This window comes from Pediculus humanus, genomic scaffold (assembly GCF_000006295.1).
Source record: "Pediculus humanus corporis 1103172107496 genomic scaffold, whole genome shotgun sequence".
In the NCBI taxonomy this organism is placed as follows: Eukaryota; Metazoa; Arthropoda; class Insecta; order Psocodea; family Pediculidae; genus Pediculus; species Pediculus humanus.
The window spans coordinates 106,938-114,875 of record NW_002987112.1 but is presented as its reverse complement, the minus strand read 5'-3'; positions in this window follow the sequence as shown (position 1 = coordinate 114,875).

The following is a 7,938-nucleotide window of genomic DNA, read 5'->3' as shown; positions in this document are numbered from 1 at the left end:
GTTATTATCATTATTATCATTATTATTATTATTATTATTATTATTATTATTATTTTCGTAAAAAGGAAACGTTATGATAAAATAAAATCCGATCACGTATTTTCAAAAAAAAAAAAAAAAATTTTTTTTAAACGCTTTCTTTTAAAATTTCCTTAGGAAAATTTCGTATAAATAATGCCACCACCCATAATCGATTAGGTACGATATACCAAGTTTTTAAGTACATACGTGAAAAACGTGGATTAAAATTTAATCATTTCATTTGCAAATATTATTATTATTATTATTATTATTAATATAAATTTAAGTTCGAAATAGATAATGTAAAAAATTTTTTTCCCGTTTTAAAAATAAATTTAAACGTATTTTATATTCAATTTTTATAAAATATCCGACATCTTAGATTCGTTTTTTTTTTAATTAAAAGCCTAACCGGTAATCAAATTTGATATGCAGCTTAGCTACATATCTGACAATTCATATGAATTAAAAGTTGTTTGATTTAAAAAGAAAAAATTATATTTCCACTTAAGATCGACTTCACGTGGGCTCCTGCCATAAAGGTTAAATAAAACGTTTAAAATAACATAAATAAATAAATATATGTATACACATATAAACGACATAATTAATTTTTTTTTTTTTTTGCTTCTGCATTAAATATGAAATTATAATTATTATTATTATTAATTCATGCGATAAAAAATATTTTAAAAAATACGTAATTCATACGAATATGAATAAATATAAAATTAATAAAGGCATTGGCCGATTAAATTTCATTGTTTTTTTTAAATAAATAAAATTTCTGGAGGTAAATAATAGTTGATATCCTCATATCTGAGGTCGGAATCCATGAATTAAATAATTATTTTTTATAAAAGATTTGAAAGGATACATGATTTTCTACTATGGTATAAATATTTTAAAAATTATTTCTTTACATTTTTCTGATTAAAAAAAAAAAAAAAAAATCCATTAAGATAATATTATATTCGCCAATATTATAATATTTAAAAAAAATAAATAAATTTTCTAGAATGTTCAGAGTGTTTTACGAGAGATTGTACCATCAATCATTTTTTTCTTATATAATTAATGATGTTTGTATATTTATTTATACCTAATAAACACGATTTAAATTATTTTATAGAATCGCAAACAAACAAACAAACGGAAAAAAAAAATTGTTTACTCATTATTTTATTTTTTTTTAAATAAAAAAAAAAAAACGATTTGTAATTTGTTATTACGGTTCAACGGTTTTTTTAAATAATTTAAAATTTAAATAAAGTTTGTGTTAAACAAACACCGCATGTGTGTGTGTGTGACATGTGCTTACATGTTATTTATTTATACACTCACTTTCCATTATGTAAAATAAATACAAAAAATTTAGGCTCGTCATATGAATGGTAAAATAGTAGTATTTAAAATGAAAGTTATTATCAGTTGGAAGTAAAAGTTTTTTTTTTTTTTTTAGAATGAAAAATATATGCAGTTTGTCATTTACCATCATAATTCCGAAAAGTTAACAAAAAAAAAAAAAAAAAGAAAAAAAGAAAACTAGTTTCTAAAAAGACAATGATAACGAATAACGAACGAAAAAAATAAAAATAAAATATTTATGTAAATAAATATTTTATTATTTGACAATATAAAAGTGTCACATAAAAATCTAATTTAATCGAAACTTGTTTGCATTGGCCACATTTTTGATAGAAAAAGAAAAAAAAAAAAAAAAAAAAACAGTTCATTTTAAAATTTTCGGAAGTTGTCAATTATTTTGGTACGTTTTTCTAAAAAATTTCTCTACTTAGATCAGGTTTTTACACGAAATTATATGAGTTGTCCGAAGGTCGTCAGGCCAAGTCTTATTGATATCACTTTTCGAAGATGCGCACAAGGTTAACCGTTTTTTTTTTTTTTTTTTTTTTTTTTGAATGCTTTTTCTAAAGAATTTGCATAAATCCTAGGGATCGATGATGCTGCAGGTAATAAATTAATTATAGGCTAAATAATTTTTTTAAAGGTACGATAAGACGAATGATAAAAAAAAAAAAAAAAAAAAAACCAGTTATGGCAATTCCTTTTCTACTTGAGGTATTGACCCTATTGAATCAAGGTTCGGATTACTTAATTGAAAAAAATTTTTTTTTTTTTTTTTTTTTTTAAAGGAAAAATGGCTACTGTTTTTCTAAATGACATTGAATTTTACAATATTACGAAGCGTTTGCCCGTTGTAAAAAAAAAACTTTCTTTGACAACAGGTTGAAATTTTAATATGGCGTTCGACCGTGAAATCGAATTTTTCTTCTTTCAACTTTTGATTTCACCGATGAATCTTTTATAGGTTATCTAATTCACAAACTCTCTGGGGTTATAATCGTTTTGTTTAAATCATGATAAATTTCCTAAATGATGTAAGCCTAATTTATAATTTTATGTACAACATTAAGTTTTTTTGCGATCCGGTTTGTTATCACTTCCATGCTTTCTATCTAAATTATTATTATTATTAATTATTACGAGTAAATAATTATTTTGTTGAAAGTGAAAAAATTCTAATTTTTATTTTCTAACTATTTACGTATAAAAAAAAAATTGTATTTTTAATTTATTTTCCGTTTTTTTTTTTTCGTATTTCCGATTTTATAATAAGAAAATCGACAACAATTTTCCAATGTTTCCTATAATAAGATTTAAAGAAAATGTTTGGTTACAAAATGACTTAATGTTTGCAGGCTTAAATCAAAAACCTTTATCGTAAAGTTTTTATGTCTTTAATACATCAACTTTAAACATTTATTTACATAAATAATATCTTTTCCCTTGTACGTACGATGTACGTATTTTTTTTCCTTCAAAGTTTAAATAAAAATCTAAAAAAAATTTATAAAGAAAAAAAAAAAAAAAAATTGAAGAGCTGATGTGAAAACGTTATATGATAGATTTCATCATTTTTTTTTTTTTTAATGGCGACAGGTTTTACACTAAAGACTCAAAAATTATGAAACCGACTCATACAACACCATCACCGCGATGATATACATCAAAATAATTATTATTTATGCGGGAATTAAAATTTTATTTTTTGTTTTGTTTATTATATGTTTTGACCTATTTTTAAAAAAATAAAAAAAGAAATTTTTTTTTATTTGTATGCAATTCGGAAAATTCCGAACTCTCACGACTGAAATTAAGCTCTCATGGAATTATTAAACTTTAAAATTTATCACAAAATATAAAAATTTTACGTATCAATCGCGGATTATCTTTTAGTACCGTTAAAAACACCAAAAAAAAATTTTTTTACGAGAATTTAATTTACGTCAACAACAAAAAAAAAATTATTTATGTCAACTTTTAAGTTTCAAAATAATAATAAAAAAAATAAAAAAAATACCAAAAAATCCACTTGCATCAGTTACATGATGTTGTCAACATTTATTTTAAAAAACAACATTCATGAATTTTAAATTGGAATTTAATTAAGCTATAGACACGTGACACGTTAAAAAAAAAAAAATAAATTAAGGTACGCGACAATACGTGGAAAATTTAAATGCCATCACATTAATTTTTTTTAATCAATGTTTTTTTGCTAAAAAAAAAATCAATAAATCGAAAAATAATAATAATAAACTCAATTCGTAAAATTTCCCACCTACATTTTTTGGTTTATCGTGAAAATTATCATCAAATAATTATTTATTGTCTTATTGTTTTTTTTACCTAATTAAAACCATTATTATTGTTAATTTAAATTTTTGTAATTAATTATTATTATTATAGAAATTTAAAAACAATACAAAAGATGGAGACAAAATTTTTTTTTCCGTTAAAAAAAAAATTTTTTGAGTACCATTGTTTACAATCGAAAATTATCATTCATTCATTCATTCACCTTACTGATAATGGGAAAATTAAAAAAAAAAAAAATGTAAACAGATACTACTTGACAGACGGTTTTATAAAACGAATTTTAAATAAATATATTTATTATAGAAAATAATTGATTAAATCAATTCACATTCAATGATTAGAAAAAAAAAAATTTTTTTTTTTGACATTTGACAAAGAAAAAAATACATTTATTCAAATAAAAAAAAAATACAAAATATTTGTTATTGACCTTGGCTTTTTATATATCGAAATCGATTAATTTGTATGCTTTAACGGTTTCTACCCCGAGGCCAATTTAATTTTTTTTTTAAATCAATGAAAATAATAATAATAATAATAATAATAATAATAATAATAATAATAATAATAATAATACACTAGGTGTAAAGGTGATTTGGTATAAATCAATTGAAAAATTTATACGAATACGAACACTTGGGAGGGAGGAGGTGGAATCATCCGATTGAAAAACAATCATACTTCCTTATATATTTTTTTCATTGTCGTTTTTTAAACAAATAATCATAATCATTTATTCCACATCACTTCCTTAAAATGAAATGATGAAAATTTTCATTGTTTTTTTTTTTTTTGCATTTTTTTTGTGTGTGTGTGTGTGCGTTAAGTACGTATATTAGCAACCTTGACATCTAAGCTAGAATTATTAGGTATTTCAATGACGGGGGGGGGGGGGGGAAAACAAGCTTTTGACAGAATTATGGCAGTTGCTAAAAAATTAAATTTATTTTTCCACAAAATTATTTAAATTTTTTTTTAAACGATTCAACATACAAGACTCATTCACATTCAGGTATCGTTTTGTTAAAATTTCTCAAATAAATATACAAAAAAAAACCAAACTATTGATTTAAACCCTTCTCCAAAAAAAAAAAAAAAAATATTTTTAATTATTATTATTCTTTTGTGCGTCATACTTTATATTTAAAATAAAAAATTTTTATTAGGAAAAAACAAAGGAGGATGTTTGGCATGATTCTCGATACCTTTTTTTTTTTTTTTTTTTTTAAAGTTCAGTAGAATTCGCGTGAATGCCTGAAGCTATTTAATTTTTAAATAAAAAAAAACCTATTTTTTTTTTTTGTTACTACTAAGAAACGGTCATATTTTGTGTACATTTTGTACAAAGCGCTGATAATAGAATTAGCTTAAATCGTTTTTATTATTATTAATATTTATCACTGTGGAAAAAAAAAAGAAAAACCATAACGGTTCGCCTTTTCCTAATTTTTTTTTAAGACAATGAAGGATGAATTAAAGAAATTTTTAATAGACGAATACGTGAAAAACATACAGGTACGTAATTATGCAGAAAACAAAATGGTTTCAATCATTGTATTTAAGAGCCAACAATATAATTTACCCTTTAGACAAACAATTTAAACCTTGAATAAAAAAATATCCTTGAATGTAATTTTTTTTTTTTTGCACTAAAACCGTTTAATAACAAACTGAATATTTAATATTGTTTTTTCTCTCTTAATTATTATTGTTTGTTTATTTGTTTGTTGTTTGTTGTTAGTTTTTTTTTTTTTTTTTTTTTTATGAAGGATTGTGCCATAATTTAAAAAAATCAAGGTTTTATATTTTTATTATAATATAAAATTTTTGATTTTTTTTTTTTTTTTTTTGGCACTTGTGATATACCGAAAAAAGTCACATCTATATTATGAATTATGTTTAAAAAATAATAATAATAATAATAATTTTGTACCTTATGTATAAGGTCATTATTTATTTCGCGTTTTTTTTTTTTTTTTTCTTTTTTCGTCACAAAGAAAGTTTTAGCGTAACTAAAAATACACAATAATAATAATAATAATAAAAAATTAGTTATGAGAATTATTTTTATTATATAAAAAAAAATTTTTTCTCAATGCAAACAATTGAAAAAAATTAAGTATATATATATATATACTTATTATTATTTTATTAAAATTTTTCGTTTAGAAAAGAAAAATATTACGTCATTTAAAGAAAACAAAAGTTATGGGATTGAGTTATATAATTTTTTTTTTTTTTTTTTATTATCACTTATATATAATATATAAAGTATATATCTGCGTGTGCGTGAGCGTGCGCGTGCGTGAGATTGTACGCGTATTTTAAATAAATAATTATTATTATGTATGGGAAAAAACGATAGATGTCAATAAATAAGGTTATTGCAAAAGAAAAAAATATTCGACGACGGCAAACAAACGATAGTACAAAAAACTGTTTGTAACGATTGTTTTATACAAAACAAACGATGCTCTCCATTTACATTATTTATCCCTTGCGTGTACGGGGGGAGGGGGAGGGGGGGGAATTAAGAAAAATATTTAACATTTACATAATTGTGTTTTGTGCAAACAGTATAAATAAAAACTATCGCAAAAAAAAAAAAAAACCTTGAGAAATAACTGGTACCATTACGTTTAAATGAAAACGTTTATTGAAACAATAAACTTATAAAATCTTGCGAGGTAACTCGCTCGCTCGTGGATGGATGGATACCTGGATACCTATATAGCAAGCCAGCTGGTTAGCACGTTAGACTAAACGATGACCTTGATAGAATAAAAGACTTTCACTCTCTTATGCATCTTTTAACGGAAGAACGCTACTGAAAATTAATACATATCAATTATAATTAAAGTGACCGCTAATTGAACAAAACCTAAATGATAGTATTATTATTATTATTATTATTGTTCTTTCCTTTTTTTTTTTTATTATATTTCGAAACGTAAAAAATAAATTAGTCACAGCTTTATATAAATAACCATATACGCGTATTTATTAATAATAATAATAATAATAATGAGAGGCCAAGTAAAATTTATGCGAAAAAAAAAAAAAAAAAAAAATCATCCCTGCAAATGAGATGAAGTTTTCCTCGATCTAAAACGACTTTCGACATAATTACACTGAAAATAATATTTTTGATTTTAAAAAGTTACTCACACCATACTCCATCAGAAAGAAACCTTGTGACTTATATATTTCATTATTAAATCTTTTAAATCGGTTTCAAAATTTCATACATTTATAAAAGCGGGGGGGAGGGCGGTTATGGTCTTAAATGTAATTACACGTTTAAAAAAAAAAATTGCAATTTCAAATTCTAAACTGATTCTTACTCTTGTGTAATTCAAAATAAATACCAAAAATGTTATCATCAAATAATTACGTTTATCTCGCGTGAATTTTTTATAAAAATGAATTTTATCGGTTCCTCTATGGAAAACAAACCTCTATGAAAACCTTTGACCAATAATTGTAAAATGCAAAACCTATCAATTAAATATATAACAAAACAAATAATTTACTAATTCAACTCTCAAAATAATAATAATAAAAAAATTTATTTTTATTTTCTTGTTTTAACTGATTAGTTTCTAACTTAGCGGCATGCAAAGTAATGAGAGAATCGCATTCGACTCCGTCTTCTTTTCTCCCACTTAAATAAAAAAAAAAAAAAAAAATTTAATTTTTTTTTTTTTTTTTTCTATCTGCCTTTCCCTCTCTTAGCGCGTGTGTTTTTTTTTTTTTATTTCACGTATACCTGTTTTAAAGTCCCTGGCGCAGTGGGCGTACCTTATACGCAAAGGAAGTATATATAAAAGGATTATACTGGATAAACGAGGATTTTTAATATTCGTCTTTCTTAAATCACACTAACACGTCTTTTGTATACAACAATTTTTTACCGGTAATTTGTGTTCATTTATTAGTGGTGAATTTTTTTTTTTTTTTTTTTTGGATATCTGACGTCATTTAAAGGTATGATTATTTTATAATTATTTTATTTTATTTTATTCCCGAAAGGGGATTACGTAAAAAAAACTCTAACACATCCCCCCTTCATTTATAATTACATTTAAAAAAACGAGTTAATGAATTTATCCGGGATTTGCGTGATTAATGGAGGTTTTAAGTAAAAAAAAAAAAAAAAAGAGAGAAAATGAGTCGATTAAAATAATATTTAAATAAATTAATTAACGATAAAAAAAAAATTAATTAAAAATT